This window comes from Bos indicus, chromosome 13, assembly GCF_029378745.1.
Source record: "Bos indicus isolate NIAB-ARS_2022 breed Sahiwal x Tharparkar chromosome 13, NIAB-ARS_B.indTharparkar_mat_pri_1.0, whole genome shotgun sequence".
Lineage (NCBI taxonomy): Eukaryota > Metazoa > Chordata > Mammalia > Artiodactyla > Bovidae > Bos > Bos indicus.
Genome location: NC_091772.1, coordinates 35,147,261 through 35,166,997, shown reverse-complemented (window position 1 = coordinate 35,166,997; position 19,737 = coordinate 35,147,261). Strand labels below are relative to the sequence as shown.

Sequence of the window (19,737 nt, the reverse complement as noted above, 5' to 3'; positions counted from 1 at the left end):
ATAACATTTGCCTCATGGTTGTCCACTTTGGAGAAGTGACCTTGTCCAAAGCAATAGGAAGAATTCTACCCAACAGGGTGAAGACACTGCCCAGAGAGTCTCATCCAGCCATGGGGGCTGGTGGCTCTTTAACCGGAAGTGCAAGTGGTATGGGGAGCTGTATCAGTCAGGGTCTGACCAGCAACATGAGATTCACTCCAAGCATTAAAAGAGAGGACGTGTAATTCAGGGAAGTGGTGACACAGACAATGGAAAGGTTGAGAAGCAATCAGAGGTGGCAGGAGGTCACTGCTACCTGGAGATGGAGCCCAGAGCCAGAGTCATCTATTAGAAGCTGGACCTGGGGGGCTGGTCCCTGCAGATCTAAAGTCAGAGACCGGCAGACACAGCCCTGCTGGAGATACCACCCAAGGCAGAGCAATAGGAGAAGCACCCCAGTGCTCCCTTACTCCTGCCGGCCCGCCCCCCCGCCCCCGCCAGTGCCTCTCTTGTGTTGAACTAGGTGTCACAAGATCCTGCAGCACACAACTTGCAGGGGTGAACCGCTCCCCAAACACACACAATGCCTGTGATATGAAGCAGGGAAAAGATGAGGAAGGAGCCCAGAGCAAACGAGCCAGGAATCAGTACAAAGTCACATTCCAAAGACTCGTTCCAAACAGCACTGGGGCAAGAGAGAAAAATCCTCCAGAGAAGCAGCCAAGGAAGCAAGCAGAAGAAACTAAGTGCCTTAGTCTTAAGCACCAGCATCAGCCACACACATGTGTGTTTTTCGCTGCAACTGGTACTTCCTGCTAGTTTGAGCCAAATGATGATTTGCTGAAAACTATCAGTAGGTTACCGATCTCTGGGAGACCAGGGTCAGGTGTAGAAGTTGCATGGCTGGGAGCACAAGACAAGTTATGCGGGGGAAGGTCGCTGGCTATCCCTGCAGAGGTGGGGCTGGGACCCTGGACTTACTCAGCAGAAAATCTGTACCAGACACATGACCGGCTCTCCTCAGGGCTGCCTCTGAGAACTGATATCCCCCTCCCAAGTGGCACTGACCTCCTGTAGAGTGGATTCAACTCCTTTCTTGGTTTTTACTGAGTTGAAGGCACATTAGGGCTGACATATGCCTGCACCTTGGCTGCAAAGAAGGCTGGGGGAGAGAGTCTGGCTTCTACTTTGGGGAAGGGCAACTGCTACATACTGAATTGTGTCCCCTCACCCCAGTAGTCATGTACAGATCTGAGAGTTGGTGATAAAGAAGGCTGAGCATCAAGGAATTGATGCTTATGAACTGTGGTGCTGGAGAAGACTCTTGGAGTCCCCTGGACAGCGAGGAGATCAAACCAGTCCATCCTAAAGGAAATCAGTCCTGAGTATTCATTGGAAGGACTGATGTTGAAGCTGAAGCTCCAGTACTCTGGCTACCTGATAGGACAAGTCGACTCACTGGAAAAGACCCTGATGCTGGAAAAGATTGAAAGCAGATGACAGGAGAGGAGATGGTTGGATGATATCACTGACTCAATGGACATGAGTTTGAACAAACTCCCAGAGATAATGAAGGACAGGGAAGCCTAGCATGCTGCAGTCCATGGGGTCACAAAGAGTCGGACAGGACTTAGCGACTAAACAACACCCCAAATTCATATGTTGAAGCCCTAATGCCCAAAGTGACTATATTTGAACAAGAACTTTTGGGGAGTAGCTATGGTTAAATGAGGTCAGAAGGGTGGGGTCCCAATCTGATAGGATTGGTGACCTCGTAGAGGGAGGAAGAGAGAGAGCCATCTGTCCTCATGCAAGCATCAAGGAGAGGCCAAGAGAGGACACAGCCACAAGGCGGCCGGGCAGCCTGCAAGCCAAGGAGAGCATTGTCACTGGAACCTGGCCATGCTGGCACCCTGATCTTGGACCTGCAGCCTCAAAAGCCATGAGAAAATACACTTCTGTCTGTGGGGTTTTGTTACAGCAGCCGGAGCACTGAGATAAAGACTCAATGTGGGAGTCCACCACCATCAAAGGAATTCTGTTCCCAAGATGTGGGGTGGCCACAAATGTGATAAATGTCCCGTACACCCAGATTACCACCTTCTGTTTGCTACAGAATGTTACGGGATCCAAATGAGGACAGAGGTGGCCTTGCTGGTACCATTGGTGCAGCGCCAGTGCCACTTGCCATGTGAGAGGGCTGGCTCTGGTGAGCTCCGGACCTGACTGGGCGGGTCTGCATCCCTTGGCCACGTGACAGGTAGGGCCACACCACAGAAGCTAAACTAGCACCTTAGGAACTCAGAAGCATTCTGCCTCCTTCCCAACCAATGCCAGACCTTTCCAAGCCTTCTGACAGCCCTAGTTGCCACAAAACCTGTCTTTTTCTAACGTCTGCTGGTATAGAGTCCTACAACGAGGGTCTTCTCCCATCAATTCAAAATGAGATGACCAACTAATAGAGAATGTGTAAAAGTCAACCCCACTGAGGGGGAAGGGTGGGAAGAATTGGGCCAGGGTCAACCTTGAGGAAGACTATCTTAAGAAAGCTGAGTCTTCAGAGAATGTCAGATACCCTTTCATTCACTTCTGTTAAGATTCTGTTCCAGTGGATTAAGACAGATTGAGTTCTTTCTGTAATAAGAACCCCCGTTAACAGGGTGTCCCCCTTGTGCATCTCTTACTGTATTAGGTTCTGGAGATAAAGCATTGACTAAAATATCGTTCTTGCTCTCAGGAAACCTACAGTCCAGAGATCACTGTGATATAATACAGTATATATATTATATATTATGGATATAATATGTATGTCATATTCAGGGTATTAGTCTTTATTCTGTAGGTCACCAGGAGCCATTGAATACAAATGAGCATGTGACAGTCATTTATAGCTTTTATTGCATTCAAAAAGAAATCATCAGGATACAATGACAAGAACTACAAGAGAAGAATGAACAGAATAGACAAGAGACTTCCCTGGTGGCCCAGAGGTAAAGACACCATGCTCCCAATGCAGGGAGCACGGGGTTCGATTCCTGGTCAGGGAACTAGATCCCGCATGCCACATTGGAAGGCCAGGGCCCACTCTTTATTTCTTACAGGCCCTCCTGGCCCCATCCTGCTGTCCACCTGTGGCTCCCAACTTACTGGACGTGTTCTGGCCCCCGGCTGCAGGGCCATTTTTCGTCCTCAAGGTAACTGTGCACAGGATAATTTATATTTTGGTGCCAACACACCCCAAGCTCCTTTGAGATGAAAGCCTCGATATAAAAGTGAGTTATGACCCTGGTGAAGGGGAGCACTGCTGAGTTTTTCCCAAAGTGGAGTTTAACCCTCTTTGGCTTCTGCAAAGGGCTGGCTGCAAAGGACCTTTGGCCATTTCAGTGGCTCTGTTTTTAGCTATCGATTCTGTTGTGTGATAAATTGTCACCCTCCTCCAAGTCCAAAGATAGTGTTTGTCCAGAGGTTGGCTTGTACTTGCCAAAATGCCAAGGAGGAGGAGGAGTTCCAGCTGAGGTCCAAGCTGAGGCTGGATCTTTGCTTTTGAAGTTGTTAGTGAAGTGAGGGACAAACACATACATACGTTCATGTTCCCTAATAACATAATCCAGAAGAGTTCCTCCCTTACCCTCTATCCTCCTGTGGGTTCTCGGGACACTGGTTGTGTTTTTTCAGGAAAAGACTGAACTTGACCAGGGTTCTTGGTCACTCTGTCCTTTAACCCCTAGAAGGCTCTCTGCTGCGTTGGAGCAGGCTGTCTGCAGGTGTGACTTGCTCCTGTCCAAGGCCCAGGGCTCCCCAGGTCAGCTCTGAGCTGGGCTTCCCTTTGGACAGTATCAGACCAACATGTCTTTTTTTAGAAAAGACCGAAAGTGTCTTATCTTCCTCCTCCGGAATGTTCCACAGTTGTTTCACCTCTAGTTTAGGAAAAGTTGGTTTGAGGGTTCTTCCATCAGCTCCGTGAGCTCGTCTCACTTGGGGTGGCGGTGCTTCTGCATGCCAGCCTCATTTCCATCTCTCCTCCTCCCGACTAGAAACCTTGTGGTTAAAATAACACACAGCCTCTATTCAGAGCTCAACTCAGAGCTGCTCTCAGAGGCAGATTTCGGATTTAAACACCACTCTGGGAAGATGTATTGGCTTGCTTTTTAAACGTTCAGTTTTAGACCTTTGCGAAGAAGGTGGGGATCTCAGGTAAATACTTCCTTTCCTTTTTCACTGTTTTGTTGAGAAGACGATCGGGAAAATTGTGCCAGTGGGCACTGGGAGAAGCCAGCTGCTTCCTAGCTTTTGACTGTTGAACGGGGCTTGTGTCTGTTTCTCTGAAAGAGGAACAAAAAAGTGCTGAAACGTGGATCTCAGGGAGAGAAATGGCAGGGGGGACTCTCTCTATGCAGGAAGGGCTGGGGTTTGAGGAATGCTTGTGCCTTGGTAGAGCTGCCCAAACACCTTTGGATGCTTGGGGGTCGGAAATGTAGGAAACAAGGGTCTGTTGGTCCTCTCTCTTCTCTGGTGCAGCTGCTTGGAGGCTGGTCACGTGACCAGCTCACACGGAGTGGGTCCCAGCCCTCTCTCATCTTCTCTTCTCATCGAATGAAACCAAAGTGGTTCTCTTTCCCTAGCTGCTTCCTGCTCAAGCAGGTGGGTACCATTACATCTATCTACCATCTACCTATCAATCTATCACCCACCTGTCATCTATCATCCACCTATCTATTATCTATCTGTCTATAACCTACTTCTAAACTGCTGTGAAACATTAGTCCACTGTCTCGTGTTTTCATATTAAATTTAAATGTATGCCTTTCTCTGGTGATAGGACCTTAAAGATTTGCCTTCCGTCTCTTTGTAGAACATATTAACTATTCCTTTGAATACCAATAACTGTGGTCTCTGAAACAAGAGTTCATTTGCAGAAGCTGCTTTGGGGAAGAACTTGCCACCACTCCTCCAGATCTGTCCTTGTTCAGTTTGTATTTTTTTTTTTTTTTAATTCCTGTGAATATTGGTGCCTGTGAACTTTTTCAGTACAGCTCAGTGTGGCAGGACTAAGTGTTTATTTGCCAGTTCTTCATCTGTCTCTCTATTTCTCTATCCCCTCTCTCTCACTCTCTGTTTTTTCTCTCTCTCTGTCCCCCTTTGCCCCAGGGATCATTGCTTCCTTTGAAGTTTTAGTTGGAAGAAAATCCCATCCCTATTTGATGACAGAACCAAATCAATCAATAATCGATCCATCATTGGGCTACCAAACATTTACCCAAATGCATTTTCTATGTTCTGTGTTAGAAGAGTCATCAGAGTAGAGGGGAGGTTGTGCTGTGCTGTGCTAAGTCACTTCAGTCGTGTCCAACTCTGTGCGACCCCATGGACTGTAGCCCACCAGACTCCTCTGTTTATGGGATTCTCCGGGCAAGAATACTAGAGTGGGTTGCCATACCCTCTTCCAAGGGATCTTCCCTACCCAGGGATCAAACCCACATCTCTTACATCTCCTGCACTGGCAGTCGGGTTCTTTACCACTAGCACCACCTGGGAACCCCAGGGTGGGGAGGTTATCCCAATACATATACATACCATCATTGGTGTTCATCATGCATTTTGACTCTCACCTACATCCATTAAATAATTACCAAATATAGTACAAAATGAAGTGTTCAATTTCAAGCTTTAAGTACAGGTGAGGTTGAAGTCAGAAAATACAACTCCTGTTTCCATGAGCTCACTATGCAACAGTGACTAAGTTAAGCACTTTGCAAGCATCTCCTCTCACTCTCTCAACAGCACTCATGTTGTGTATTGAGGCAGGAGTGGGTGCTAGGTGCCCACGTATCAGGGCTGATGTGCAAGTCAGAGTTCCAACCTGGTCTGGGGCCAGTGCTCAGGACCCAGCTGGTATCAGGATGTACATCCATCAGAGGTGGTCCCTGGACTGGGCTAGGAAGGGTTATCCAGAGTCCAAAGGAGGAAAAGGATGGATTGCTGGGTGGGGGGTGGGTAAGACGGGCCTGGTAGGGGGCAGAGCAGTGATTTGTGCCCTAATGAGAGGCAGGCAGGGAAGTGCTTGTTTGAGGGCAAGAGGGGTGGTGCAGAAGGAGCCGTCTGTGGTTTCTGGACTGAGGTGTGAGTTGAGGGGTCAGGTGATGGTGGCTACTGCTCAGAGTCACTGTGGGCTTCAGGGTATCAACGGGATCCTGCAATATGTGGCCTTTTGTGTCTGGCTTCTTTCACTGAGCATGATGTTTTCAGGGGTCTTCCACGATGTGGCCTGATTGGCACGTCCCTCCTTTTCATGGCTGAATGATATTCCACTGAAGGTACAGAAACCGTCCATCTATCCGTTCATCACTTGAGGTCATTAGAGGTCATCCCCACCTTGGGACTATTGTTAGCAGTGATGCTATGAACAGTCATGTACAAGTTTTTGTTTGAACACATGCTTCCAATTCTCTCAGTGACTCTGTAGGAGTGAAATCCCTGGGTCATATGGTGACTTGACATTTAACTTTTGGAGGAACTGCCAGACTGTTTTCCACAGCAGCTGCTCCATTTTATACTCCCATCAGCAATGGACGAGTGTTTAGATTTCATCACCTCCTTGCCAACATTTGTTCTTCTCTATTTTTTTTATTATAGCCATGCTAGTGGGTGTTAGGTGGTTGGTCATTATGGTTTGATTTCCATTTCTCATAACATTGAGTACTTTTTCATATTTATTGGCCATTGGTCCCATTCACATTTTCTTGCCTTTATTTGACTCCATCTTTTTTTTTTCTACATAAGTCCTATGATTTATCCCTTCCTATCACTTTCCCTCTTTGTTTATTTACTATCCATCTCCTCTTGTTTCTAAAGAAGCTCCATGAGGACAGGAACTCTGTCTTGTCCATTACTGTATCTCTGTATTGTAGGGACTCAATATATATCTGCAGAATAGTTGAAGACTAGATTATGGTTATTCCCCCAGCCCTGTGCCTAGAGCCCCTCCCTTTTCCTGCAGGTGGATCAACAGTGGGGCCAAGTTGTGTAGGGGGTGGGGGCCGGAGCCACAGCTGGTCTGCACACCAGTCAGTCCCTGACCTCATTCCCCACCCACCTCTCTCCCCACTCCCCACTGACATTGCCAAGGCCAAAGCACTGGCCTTAGCAATGGAGTCCACCCACTTAATGCAGTCCACCCACTCCTTGGTTTGTGGGGTGAGAGGATGGAGCAGCAAAGTACTCGGAAAGATCATCAAAGTTTGAGGGGATGAGAGTCTGAGCCAAGGCAGAGGTGAGGAGGGCAGAGTGAGAGGAAGAGATACGAGGCAGATATTTAAGGAAAAATCAGCAAGACTCTGTGACTGGCGGGGGTGTCAATCAAGGTGACTTCAGATATTGAACTTGGAAGGTTGGGGATGCGGTGGCACCATGAACTATAAAAGGAAGTTGGGAGAAAGAGTCTATTTGGGAGCAGGAGAATAGGGAGGCTTCTTCTGTATTGAGTTTGAGACAAGGACTAGAGATGTGAGTGTACAAAGCTGGGGTGTGGTGGCAGGGACAGCCCTGGAGAGTAAACGGGAGCCCAACATGAGAGGTGAGGGCAGAGAGCCTGGCTGGGAAGGTCAAAGTGGAGCATCAAGGAAATCAGTGAAATTCACAAAGGGACTTCCCTGGTGGTGCAGTGCTTAAGACTCCATGCTCCCAAAGCAGGGGTTTGGGGTTCAATCCCTGATCAGGGAAATAAGACCCCACATGCTGCATAGCACAACCTTAAAAAAAAAAATATATATATATATATATATATATATTCAGAGAATGGGCAATTTCTGTGCATGTGAGAGAGAGAAAGAGGGTGGAGGGATGCCAAACACAGAAATATTTCTCTGCTGAGGGGTTGGGTAGAAGAAAAGTGGGTGAAGCCAAGAGAGGAGAGGAAAGAGGATGTGGGGAGAAACCCAGAAGCAGGGAGGTGTTGGAACAGAAGGGAGGACGGGAGGTGAAGTAGGACACAGACAAGAGCGAAGCTGGAAGGAAAGAAGAGAGACAGAAGAGGGAGCGAGGGCGTTAGGAAGAGAGGGGCTGGTACCAGAGAATACTGTCCACCTGCTCAGGAAAAAAAACAGGAAGGCAGAGGGAAGGCAGGAGGGAGGGATGTGTGGGCTGCTGTGTGAGGTTAAGGAGGCGCTTGGTACCCAGCCTAGAAAATTGTGATGGATGCCTATGCTTCTCCAGCTCTGAGCCTGAATAAAGAGAACAATTCTGCGCCACATACACTGTACTGACTTCCCAACAGCCCCTCCCCCTCCCAATATGGCCATTCTTATCACAAGATAGGGCTCTTGACATATTTTTGGGACAGAAGCTACTGACTATGATGTCCTCGGCTGGAGGAGGGCACGCCAGGATAGGGTGCGTATCTCATTAAATGGCATGGCCAAGAATAAAAACAAAAAAAGCTTTCAAGAAATTGTCCCTTAAGTGATTAAAAAGCAGATGAGTTTCATCTTCATTCTGAAACAATGGGAATTCAGGATTGACTTCTGTTGACTAAAAAATAATAGTCACAACCTGAAAGTAGACAGTTATTTTATTTGGTGGGAATGTTTAGGATTCTGAGCCCAGGAGTCAGCATCTCAGTAGCTCTGAGAAAACTGCTCAAAGGAGGCAGGAGGGGATGTCAGACTCCAAACAAGCTTGCAACAAAGGGAGCAGGCCCTCTGAACTTCAAAGATCAGGTATCAAGTTAAGGAATTTAGCCTTCTAAGTGTGGGAAGATGCAAGCCTCTGGGCTCACTGAATTCATTCCTTTCATATGCACCTCAGCTATCTGGGGCCAATCCTGCTTCTTTGTTCATCTTGCTTCTTGCATTCGCCCAGCTCCTCAGTAATCACCACGAGGGCTGGTGGCATCCCCTGGATCCCAGTTTTGGGAGCCCTCATGCACATTTGGAGGCCAGTGACATTTCTTATTGATTAATATGGCAGGAGATATTTTCATTTCACACTTCCTTGGATGAAGTGTTTTCTGACTTCATAAGATCATTGACTAATTTGTTTGCGTATTCATCTAACAAATCTTTGTGGAAACTCGTTAGAATAAGCCCATTGACAGTTGGAGGAGGGGGGACACATGACCTGCCCTCATTCTCCAGTCAGGACTAACACGTGGAGGAAAAGCGCTACAGGTCATCGTGTTCATCCAGATTAACCTTGTGGGTGGCTGCAGGCTTCACAGTGACAGAAATCCTACCTCGTGTGCATTTGCTTTTTCACGATGCACCTTTCCTGCCGTAGAACATCTTTTTAAGATGACGGAAGATGTTTAAAGCATCATCTATATTAATGGTTTTATTGTTCTGGAACTGTGGCCTCTCCGAGTTGTAAAACATCTCTTTAAAATGAAAAAGGATCCTTACAGCATCGTCTGTAATCATGGTTCTATTGTTCTGGAATTGGGATGAAACACAAGTAAAGGTCGGGGTCTTAGTGCCATAGGATGTTTTGTTCTAAAGGGAGGGGTGCAGTGTGTTTCTTCCTAGAAGTCGCCACTAGGAAATCAACTAAGTTAGGAAGGTTGAAAGTCGCTCAGTCGTGTCTGACTCTTTGCGACCCCATGGACTATACAGTCCATGGAATTCTCTAGGCCAGAATACTGGAGTGGGTAGCCTTTCCTATCTCCAGGGGATCTTCCCAGCCTAGGGATTGAAACCAGGTCTCCCATATTGCAGGTGGATTCTTTGTCAGCTGAGGTTAGCATAAGATTAATGTCCAATTCAGGATATAGGAATGATGTAAAATCACCATTCTGATTTTTGCACGTAAATTGTAAAATCAGCCTTTGATCTTTTATGTTTAACAAGAGCAGTGATGTCAATTAATCTCAAGGCTAATTTATAAGAACAGGTAACACAAATAAAATGACTATCCCACAGGCGTTAGGCTTTGAAAATACTACGTGGGATTATTTCAGAATAGCCTTGCTTTCCCAATTCTTAATTTTCCTAAATTGATATGAAAATTATGCTGAGGAGTTCGGCATAGACAAACTGAAGGTGAGGAATTGGGCCAGAAAATTGGCAGAAGGAGTCCCTTAGGGGTCAAACATCCCCCACAGTACAGGCTGGTGACAAGCACAGTCAAGTTCAACTTTTGTCCCTGAATCATCCTTTTCAACACCAGACAGAGTAGGGGTGTCTAATAATCATTTTCACCTTTCCCCTCTGTACCCCACCTTCACAAAATCATTGTCAGTTGGAGATGACCTTGCAGGGCAATATAATATCCCAGTTGAGAAACTGGATTTAGGGATAGGATTGACCTGGTTGGGTCTCCAATCTGCCTCTTTCTAGCATGTAGCTTCTTAAAGCTTCCATTTCCCCCAAGCTAAAATCAAAATAACAAAGCTCCAAGGATTGTTGTGACAATTAAGCGAGTTAATGTATGCAAAACTCTCTGCTCATTCAATCAACGTGAACTATTATTATCGCGGGGGCAGGTGAATCACAGAACCGAGCTTCCATTTTCCAGCTGAACAAACACCAACCTGCCTCTCCTCTGTCTTCTGGAAGTTGAGTCCTCAGGCACAGTTGTGATGAAGTTACTCCTCTGCTCAAAACTTTGAGTGCATCAAGTTCAAATTCCCTTCACATGGCCTGGGAAGCCCCTCATGAAGGTGCTTTACTCTATCTCCCACCTACACCCTAGGATCAGCCTCTGTGAACCCACTTCTGAGTCCTCATTCCTCACGTGGGTTAGTTCCCAGCAGGACATTCAAGCTAGAGTTCATCTCCTTTGGTGCATGTCCGTGGTACTCGTTTCATGCCTTTATGTAGCACTTAACACTGAATGAAGTCTCCCATGTTACAGATAGCAAACTCCTTGAACATGGAAACAAGGCCTTGTTCATTTTTATGTCTTCTATAGTGCTTTGCAAGCAATTATTCACATAATCAAACAGGAAAGGTTGGTTGAATTAAATTGAAAAGTTGACTCAGAATGTGTATTGTCAGAAGGTCATTACAAACTTACCGTTAACAAAGGAGAAAGGTAGGATAAATTAGATAAATTAGAAGATTGGGATTAACATATATACACGACCCCACTCCAGTACTCTTGCCTGGAAAATCCCATGGACGGAGGAGTCTGGTAGGCTGCAGTCCATGGGGTCGCTGAGTGTCAGACACGACTGAGTGACTTCACTTTCACTTTTCACTTTCATGCATTGGAGAAGGAAATGGCAGCCCACTCCAGTGTTCTTGCCTGGAGAATCCCAGGGATGGGGGAGCCTAGTGGGCTGCCGTCTGTGGGGTTGCAAAGAGTCGCACACGACTGAAGTGACAACAGCATATATAAAATAGTCAATAAGGACCTACTATATAGCCTAGGAAACTATACTCAGTAACTTGTAACAATATAATGGAAAAGAATCTAAAAGAATATATATATTCTTTTATATATACACATGGGCTTCCCTTGTAGCTCAGTCAGTAAAGAATCTGCCTGTGGTTCAGGAGACCCAGGTTCAATCCCTGGGTTGGGAAGACCCCCAGGGGAAGGAAATGGCAACCCACTCCAGTATCCTTGCCTCGAAAATCTCATGAACAGAGGAGCCTGGTGGGCTGCAGTCCATGGTGTTGCAAAGAGTCGGGCATGACTGAGCAACTAACACTTACTTACTTATACATACACATATATGTGCATAGATATATGTATCACATATCAGTTCAGTTCAGTCGCTCAGTCGTGTCCGACTCTTTGTGACCCCATGAATCGCAGCACGCCAGGCCTCCCTGTCCATCACCAACTCCCGGAGTTCACCCAGACTCACGTCCATCGAGTCAGTGATGCCATCCAGCCATCTCATCCTCTGTCGTCCCCTTCTCCTCCTGCCCCCAATCCCTCCCAGCATCAGAGTCTTTTCCAATGAGTCAACTCTTTGCGTGAGGTGGCCAAAGTACTGGAGTTTCAGCTTTAGCATCATTCCTTCCAAAGAAATCCCAGGGCTGATGTCCTTCAGAATGGACTGGTTGGATCTCCTTGCAGTCCAAGGGACTCTCAAGAGTCTTCTCCAACACCACAGTTCAAAAGCATCAATTCTTCGGCGCTCAGCCTTCTTCACAGTCCAACTCTCACATCCATACATGACCACTGGAAAAACCGTATACATATATATATATATGTATATGTATATATATATATATATATATAAAACTGAATCAATACACCTGAAACTAACACAGCATTGTAAATCAACTATACCCCAATACTAAAAAAATTAAATTAACAAAGAAGGTCATTACATAATAAAAATTAAATTAAAAAAGAAGGTAGAGAAAGGGCCTGTTTGGGATCCAAAGAATGGATATGTATGCATATATGTTTGTGTTTACATATATGTTTTTCTATATATTTCCTCACCTGTGAAATAGACAGATGTCACATGAAGATCCTTCCAATGCTGAGTATGTGAATCTGAGCTACTGGCCTTGCTATCTTTATAATGGGCTTCCCTAGTGGCTCAGTGGTAAAGAATTCACCTGCAATGCAGGAGACACGGGTTCAGTCCCTAAGTCAGGAAGCTCCCATGGAGAAGGAAATGGCATCCCACGCCAATATTCTTGCCTGGGAAATCCCATGGGCAGAAGAGCCTGGCAGGATACAGTCCACAGGGTCTCAAAGAGTCAGACAAAACTTAGCAGCTAAACAACAACAACAACAAATCCTTATAACACACTTACAAACTTTGTAGCAAAAGAGTAACCAGAGCACTGCCATCTAGGGCCACAGACTGTGGACTGGGTAGAGATGAGGCCCCCAGAGTGACCTGAGGGTAGCATAGCAGCTTCCCCTGTATTTCCCAGGCAAAGGCTGCTGTGAGTCAGCTTGTTACTTCAGTCTTGCTCTCGAAGACACAGTGTCGCAGATTTTCTCTTCATTGTGGCAGCACCTGGCATGGATGTTAGTACGTCACCCACAGAAGACAGCCCATAAAAATCTCTTGAGTCACTGAGTGGATAATCTTCCCTTTCATTACAAAAATAATGACAAGATTTGTAATACATCTATGGCAGGACTCTGTGCTCAGAAAGCAGTCCCAATTTCCACCAAGAATAAAGAACCTTCCTCGATACAGTCATTAGCTCCCATGATTGTCACAACAGTCCTGTAGGCTAGGAGTTATAAGTTCAAATTTTTTTCATCATAGATAACATTTATCATATAATGTTTTTCATGGGGTTTGTCATTATTTCCAATTATACTGTATATGTCATTATGTTTTTTATACCTCTCTGTGTAAAATGTAATCTCCACAAACAGAGGGATTTTTCTTTCAATTTATTCATTACTGTTTCCCTAAGACAGTGCCTGGTACATAACAGGGGCTCAATAAATATTTGCCAAAGAGAGTTGAAATTTATATCAACAATTTGGTACTAAATAAGGTATACCAGAAAGGGAAAATCATTTAAGCAATGAAGAAAGCTCATTCAAAAAAAAAAAAGAATGAAGCCTGAGGCATAATTGAAGTTTAGGGAGGAGGCATAGGATTAATGGGAGTTTTTTTTCACCCATGATTTGTTTTGGAAAAAAAAAATGGAATGAGACAGAAAACGAGAAGTTGGGAATCCCCAGAAGGTTTTGGAAATAATTAACTGAGACTTTTCTTTTGTAATGTTTTATGTTTTAGAAGTAAGAAGAGTTGGAAATAAGTGTGGGTTTCATTTTCCCCACTTCTGAATGCTTTTCTTTAAAAGGGAAAGAACAGGAATAGAAAGACTGCAAATTTAGAAGAAATCCGAGGAAAAGACAGGAAAAAAAATTGCATGGAGCATACATTAAAAATCTCAAAAGACAATGCAGATATTCTGGCCAAGAGAAAGTAAACTAGGAGTTCAAAGGCTATCAGGGCAATCAAGTGAAAGAAACAGTGAAAAAAAAAATCAAGAAAATTGCATTACTGAGGAAAGAACCACAGATGGCAGGAACCATCCAGCCTGCCAACAGGAGAGCGAATGGTTTAAAGGAAACAGGAAGTTTGGGGGTGATTGTAGCCAGTGGAGCAAATAAGGGAGAGGTGGGTGGAATTTTAAGGTTGAAGATTTCACGACAAAAAGTTATGGGACACTAAAAACTTCGAAATGGCTCGTAAAGAGAAGATGAGTCATTCAGAGACTAAACAGACTTTATAAAAAGATGTGAAAGTGTTAGGAATTGGAAGACACTTGGCATCCTGAAAATTGTCTTAGAAACAAACCAGAACTCTTTCATTCCCTCATTCAGCACTTTTTGAACATCAACCAGGCACTGGAGACACAAAGGTGAAGGGATCCAGCCAAACACAAACCCTGCTTTCTTTGACTTTACCAATGAAGAAAGCAGATGCTCTCACTGATGAAAACACACATATTCAAGTAGGCATCGGCCCAAGAAGTTCATGTGGAAGAGTAAATCACAAATGAATCAGGTCTACTTGGGGCAGAGAGGGATGGATGTGAGGCAGGCTTTCCATGCAGGGCCATCTGAGCTGGGATCCAAAGGGGAAGAGGAGTGGAGCTGGGTGGAAGAATCCTTCTAGAGACAGGGGACAGCACATGCCAAGTCCTTTGGAGGAAGGCTCATGCACCTTCCAGAAAGAGACAGAGAATTAGTACAGCTGAAGAATAGAGAACCAGGAGAAGTGGGGTTCACCGAGGCAGGGCAATGGGAAAGGTCCAGCAGGCAATCTGGAGGGTCACGGCAATTATCTGGGCTTTCGTCCCGAGAGCAGTAGGACATCACAGAGCATCTTTTGCTTAAAGTAGGGATGGGATGTGACCAGGAGCTGGACTCTTCAGATAACCAACACTCACCAACCTGTGTGCCCAAACATTTATATTTTTACTTTCTTTGAAGGACGAAGACCTGGATGAGGCTGGCTCTTATCCTTTCTGTCCATTCTTACACCTCTGAACCCTTAACATTATTTCAATGGTCCAAGGCACCAAAATACCATACTTTTAAGATATAAAGGCTGCTTGTCCTGTGTTCAGTGATCCTAGACCGTTTTTCTCTTTTGGAAAAGGATTTTAACTCTTCTTTTCCATCATGCCTTCCTCTCACTCTAATTGGATGCTTCCAATCTATTGTGGAACGAAAAACCAGAGAACCAAATTGAGAGGCTTCAGCTGAGCTGAAGTTCATGGTCTTTGTAGCTCCCCGGCTACCTCATGGGTTTCCTCCTCTGCCCCAGTGGTTCTTCAGATGGCAGGGTGGCTACAGGGAGCTCTAATTGGTGCATTACAGTTGCACTGTCCAACATGGTAGCCACTGGTCACAGGCACTATTTTAAATTTCAATTCGTCAAAATGAAATAAAGTTAAAAAACTTAGACCTTAGTCTCAATAGCCACATGTCAAGTGCTTAATGGTCACATGTGGCCAATGGCCACCATATGAGACCACACGGATGTGAATGCTTGTATTATCCCAGGAAGTTCAATTGCACAGCACCATCTCAGAGTGTTGATGGAGACCATAAACCAGATGGTGCACACTATTGTCATTCATATTTTTTAAACATCTCTCTGACAGTCACTCCAGGCATGTACCAGCCTTTCTGGTTCCTCCAAGTGTACAAAAATACAATGTGTAAATTATTCCTTTCAGAATTGTTATAATTACCGTAATGCTATTGAAAAAAGCACTCAGGGATCTGCTATTTCCAGCAGAGAAAGACTCAAAGCTAATTAAAATTCGACAGTTGCTCCCTGGAAAATCTGAGCTTGATTCACCTTCCCACAGTGTCTCCAAATAGATCCCTGTCACACACATGTCACGCAGCCTTAATAATCTAGCTGAGAAATTTCAAGACACCCGCCTGAGCCTTCCTCCATCCATATCTCAACCAGGTACTTCAGGAACCTGAGACCTTGGCACAAAAAATGCTCATTTTCTGGGGGGAAAAAAAAAGCAGTTTGTTGAACTGCTGAGCTAGTTATCCTGTGGTCTGGCTCAGAATCACAAATGAAACAAGAAACAGATCGAAGATATTCTGGCTGAATGTTATATAAAAGTCATATCAAGGTGTGATGAATAATGCATAAGCAACTCCTTGATTTTCGTGATGTGGCAGCTTGAGAATGTCATCTGAGCCTAGAGGTTTCCATAATCACCACAATAATCACAGCACTCAAACATTCCTCATCCTTGTAACAACTCTGTACGGTGGGTGGCATCTCCCACATCTTACAGATGAGGAAACTGAGGCTCGGAAGTGAGGCTGAGACACAGAGGAGGCCAGCTCTCTGTCATGTGATTTTGTATTCCCAGACCTGCCCCCGCCCTCTGCCCTCAGATGCACGTGCTTCTGTCTCCTGGTGCCTCTGGAGGTGAGGAAGGCTAGACAGGTGGGTCAGGAAGACACAGCAAGACAGAGAGATGGGGAGAGGAGGTCTTAGCAGTCCAAGCTGATCACATCTTTCTGGAAGCTTCTATCCCCTCTCACGATACACGATTTGTAGCATGTGTGCTTTGAACCTTGGCTTTTACTGACAATAAAAAAAAAGGTGGAATGCAGCAAATATTTTCCCAACTGTTGTGGTCAGCTGACTCAACATGACCTGAGTTTCAGAAATAATTCCATTCTGTTTAAAAAGGAGCATATAAACAAATAGAAACAGACAGAACTAAGAAACTCTCTAGATGAATGAGGACAGACTGTCTCTCGATAATTTGGTCATTTGTTCCTCTTTTTTTTCATTCTTTTCCACTATGGTTTATCAAAGGATATTGAGTATAGTTCTCTGTGCTATACAGTAGGACCTTGTTGTTTATTCACCTTACATATAATAGTTCACATCTGCTAATCCCAAACTCCCACTCCATCCCTCCCCCACCCCTAGCCTCCTTGGCAAGCACAAGTCTGTGCTCTATATCTGTAAATATGTTTCTGTTTTGTAAATAAGCTCATTTGTGTCATAGAATCAGTTCAGTTCAGTCGCTCAGTCGTGTCCCACTCTTTGCGACCCCATGAATTGCAGCACGCCAGGCCTCCCGGTCCATCACCAACTCCTAGATTTCACATATAAGTGATATCGTATGATATTTGTCTTGCTCTTTGTGTCTTACTTCTCTGAGTATAATCTCTAGGTCCATCCATGCTGCTGCAAGTGACATCATTTCCTTTTTATGGTTGAGTAGTATTCCATTGTATATACGGATATACCAAATCTTCTTTATCTAGTCATCTGTCAATGGACATTTAGCCACATCTTGGCTATTGTGAATAGTGCTTCTATGAACATTGGGGTGCAGCTAGCTTTTTGAATTATAGTTTTCTCCAGATATATGCCCAGGAGTGGGATTGATGGATTGATCATATGGTAGCTCAATTTTCTTTTTTTTTTGAGAAACCTCCATATCGTTCTCCATAGTGACCGTGCCAACTTACATTCTCATGAACAGTGTAGGAGAGTTCTCTTTTCCCCACACCCTCTCCAGCATTTGTTATAGGTCATTTGTTCTTCCCATTGCTTTCAGGATAAAGTACTGACTGCAATGAGGCTAAAGTTTGAGGATCCCATAAGGTCTCTCCCTTGAGAAACTGAGTGGCTTGTAAATATTTTCTGAGCACCTGTCTTATCACCCAAAGATGAATGAGGTGCAGTTCTTGCCCAAGAGGAGCTCATAGAGAGGTCTAGGAGACCAACGGGTGAGCAAATATAGGCACACTTCTCTGTATTGTGCTTCACAGATAGTGCGGTTTTTAGAAATTGAAAGTTTATGGCAACCCTGTGTTGAGTAAGTCTATTGGCGCCAACTTTCCAACAGTGTTTACTCACTTCATGTCTCTGGGTCACATTTTGATAATTCTCACCATATTTTAAACCCTTCACCAGTAAAAAGATGATAATTCACTGAAGGTTCACATGATGGTTAGCCTTTTTTATTTCAAAATTAAGGTATGTATATTATCTTTTAGACATAATGCTGTTATCGCATACTTAATAGACTTCAGTTAAACATAACTTATATATGCACTGTTGCTGCTGCTGCTGCTAAGTTGCTTCAGTCGTGTCCGACTCTGTCCAACCCCATAGATGGCAGCTCACCAGGCTCCCCCATCCCTGGGATTCTCCAGGCAAGAACACTGGAGCGGGTTGCCATTTCCTTCTCCAATGCATGAAAGTGAAAAGTGAAAGTGAAGTTACTCAGTTGTGTCCGACTCTTAGCGACACCATGGACTGCAGCCTACCAAAAAATTCCTGAGATTTGCTTTAGTCTGATATTCACTTTATTGTGGTGGTCTGGAACCAAATCCATGATATCTCTGAGGTCTGCTGGTAATTAAAATACAGCATGATAACTGCCATGAAACCAGGACTGATGACGTGTAAATGAGTGGAGAACTAGGTGCACACTTCCAAGCAAAACTTCTGAATTATAGTAGATCAGACAAGGAGGCAAGCTCAGAAATGGGGTAAGACAAAGGGCAGGCTATAAGCTCTGATTAGAGATGAGACAATGCAGACAAGGCACCTGGGACACTGGATGTCCTTTATTGAGGCCATGGGGCTACTGGTAAGACTGGCCCAGGGCTTAATTTAGAACAAAAGTTGTAAAAGCCATGGTTCACCCAGGAATGGAATTAGCTTTAATCACCAACTAGTAAATAGCTACGAGGAATAGCAGAAGTCAGAAATGAATCAGGCATCAGAAATAACTTCAAGTGATGAGAGTTGTGGATTATACATGAGGGGCAAAATTGGGAACTGCAGACCAGCCTGAACCCACCCCAGACCAAGAGATGCATCCCTGGGTCAAACATCCTACTCAGGCCATTTGAATGGAACTAATTTCTAGTGATAACTAGATGTTCTTTTCTGCTCTTTTGAATGAGGGACTCAGCATGCCCATTTCAGAGAGAGTGTGGAAAGAGGCAAAGATGGGAAACCATGCCACACCCCAGGAAGGTCAGGGAGAGAGAAAGCCAGGCAGGAGACCTGGTGATGAGGATGACAGAGGACTGGTGGGCCGAGTCTGTGAGGTGCATGGGCAAGAAGAAAAAATGTGGGAGTGGCTGGCTGCCCTCTACAAAGGCAGGAATGTTGCTTCTTTAGTTTTGAGCAATAACAGGACAGATTTCTTTCCAAAGACCAGCACCCACCTTCCCCAGGGCTGCACAGAGTTATGCAGGCAGTGGTAAAGGTCCTCTGCCTTCAGTGAGAAGGTAGCTATTCTATATGGCCCCTCTCACAGTGACAGCAACCCCATGGCCATGCTTCACAGTAGCCTCCAGAACACAGTTCATGGATTTTCATCTTGACTTCGGTACGAGAAATAATAAAGCAGGGAGGCAAGTTCCCGATGACTTCCCAGAGCACTTACAAAAGAAACGTCCATGCCCCTTCCTTGCATGTGGCAGAAACCATCTCAGTGAGTCCTCAGGGGCCTAGCAAAATGCTGGGCAAGAAAGAATCCAACAGAGTCCCCAGCTCTTTCTAACAAAGATGTCCAAGACATCAGGTGAGGGCTTCATTTACTGCAAGCAATATCACTGAACCAGTATTCTCCAAAACCAAAGAGTTTAGCGCTTACTTTGGAGATGCTCATTAAAGAAACTTGCCCTCCAAAAACTTGCTGAGTCTCTAAGCTCTTTTCTGTCCTGGGGTTCCCCTGGCTTCGGTGCTGCTGATTGGAGTTAAGGCCTGAATATCAGATGCTGCCCTGATAATGTAAGAGTCTGGGGTTTAGGACATATTAGCAGCTATTCAGGGACTTAAGGCACCGAGTCATGCTATAA

The 19,737-nt window shown here is 45.0% G+C and overlaps 1 protein-coding gene across 2 annotated transcripts in view; it reads left to right on the top strand.

Moving 5' to 3' along the window:
• Positions 1-4,041: 4,041 nt before the first annotated feature.
• JCAD (junctional cadherin 5 associated) overlaps positions 4,042-19,737 on the top strand; it is a 78,433-nt gene continuing 62,737 nt past the window's right edge. Inside the window, exon 1 of one of the 2 annotated variants that reach the window (XM_070800958.1) lies at positions 4,042-4,173. The gene's annotated coding sequence lies outside the window, so the exon portion shown is untranslated. The remainder of the gene's footprint in view (positions 4,174-19,737) is intronic. The other variant, XM_070800957.1, reaches the window with a different exon arrangement.